The sequence below is a fragment of the Triticum dicoccoides genome, unplaced genomic scaffold (genome assembly GCF_002162155.2).
Source record: "Triticum dicoccoides isolate Atlit2015 ecotype Zavitan unplaced genomic scaffold, WEW_v2.0 scaffold57743, whole genome shotgun sequence".
Lineage (NCBI taxonomy): Eukaryota > Viridiplantae > Streptophyta > Magnoliopsida > Poales > Poaceae > Triticum > Triticum dicoccoides.
Genome location: NW_021283343.1, coordinates 1 through 1,853, shown reverse-complemented (window position 1 = coordinate 1,853; position 1,853 = coordinate 1). Strand labels below are relative to the sequence as shown.

At 36.0% G+C, this 1,853-nt stretch overlaps 1 non-coding gene across 1 annotated transcript; it reads left to right on the top strand.

The window, feature by feature from the left end:
- Nucleotides 1–993: 993 nt before the first annotated feature.
- Nucleotides 994–1,067, top strand: TRNAI-AAU. Its single transcript has one exon. It is a non-coding gene; the product is annotated as a tRNA-Ile (tRNA).
- The last annotated feature ends 786 nt before the right edge of the window (nt 1,068–1,853 follow it).

Sequence of the window (1,853 nt, the reverse complement as noted above, 5' to 3'; positions counted from 1 at the left end):
GTAACCATCCTTTCTTGTAGGTCACATGATTGACTCGCCTAGCCGTCGCCGTCGCCCAGATTGTTTACTCAAGGACTCTGACAACAACGAGGAACAATGGAATGATGGACAAACATCATCCATATGTACCTTTCTTTCCTCGCAAATCTGCACTTCTTTTTGTAAAGCACCCCGCTCTAGTTAAATCATCAGACATGCGATAATATACATATAGCACACACCGCCGCAGCTGCTTCTTTCACAAGGAAAGATTCTCGTGTTTTTCAACCGCAAAGGCATCATTAGTTAGAGGGGACAAAGAGGATGCATGACGGAAAGGGTTTTAACCATGCTGACTCGGATTCCCATACTTTTCCCAGGTCCGCTTAATCTTTTTAAATTCGGGTACTTTTATCATAGACGTGAATATTTTAGAAATTAGTGTATTTTTTTCAATTCTGCATACTTTTTTTAATCCATGTACTTTTTAGAAATTCATGTAATTTTCGTAGCCGCGTATATTTTTTGGAAAGGGTTCATGAATTTGAAAATTTTATGCGGGCTTGAAAAAAGTACGCGGATTTAGATTTTTTTACGCAAATTAGAGAAAATATCTTGATTTGAAAAAATTATCTCAACTTGAATACGTGAAATTTAAAAAAGTTCATGGATTGAAAATTTTATGCGGGCTTGAAATAAGTACACGGATTTAGATTTTTTTATGCAAATTAGAAAAAAATATCTTGATTTTAAAAAATATCTCAACTTGAAATAAGTACACAAATATTAAATAGTTCACATATTTGAAGAAAGTATGTTTACTTTAAAAAAAATTACACGACCTTGAAATAACTACATGGATTCGAAAAGAGTATGTGAATTTCAAATTCACGGATATGAAAAAGAGCTCCGGTGATCTGCTTACTCTTTTCATCACATCACAAAGGTGGTACCGTGCAAGTCATATTCAGTTTCAACAAATAGATTGCATGACAAAAAGAAAATTACGCAAAAGGCCTATTAGCTCCGCTGGTTAGAGCGTCGTGCTAATAACGCGAAGGTCACAGTTTCGAGACCTGTATGGGCCATTTATTCTTTTTTTCTTTTTTCTGCACAATGGACAAAAAAAAACAATTTAAATGGCTTCGCCCCGGAGACCTTCAGTGTGTTAGACTGACGTGATAACCAACTACACCACGAAACCTGGTTGCAAATTTGCTGGGTTTATGATTCTAAGCTAATAGCATTCTTCAAGACAAACATATCATCATGTACTGTTAGTCCACTATCGTCACAAGACGTGTGTTCTTTACGCTTTCCATTGCAAGAAGTGACAGCATTATATTCCAAGATTTGTGGAGATAAACCCACAATAAATTATAGATCGATGCCGATGAAAGCACATGGAATAGACACCCAAACACACCTGTCCAACATGAATACATGATGCTTTAGAGATCCCCTTCTACCATGACGTATCTGGGATAATAGTCATTAGTGAAAGACCAATAGTTATACAAACGAGTGAAGTGAGCCCATCTCCAATACTCCAAGGATTCTTATCATTAGATCATCCTAAGCGATTTATGAACATTACAACAAATATGATTACGACATTTATGGCTCCCACATAAATAAGATGTTGTGCGCCCCCTACAAAGTAGGAATTAAATAACAAAACGGAAAACAGATATATAAACAAGAACTGGTCCCAAGTTCCCAAAGAAAAGGCAGAATAACTAGGGTCGGTACATAATACTACTCGTAAACCCCCTAGTAGAAGAACAAATCCCCCAAATAGCATAAGAATCTCATCTATTGGTCCAGGTAAATCCATTATGGATAATAAGAAATTAATAGTATTAAATTTTCAT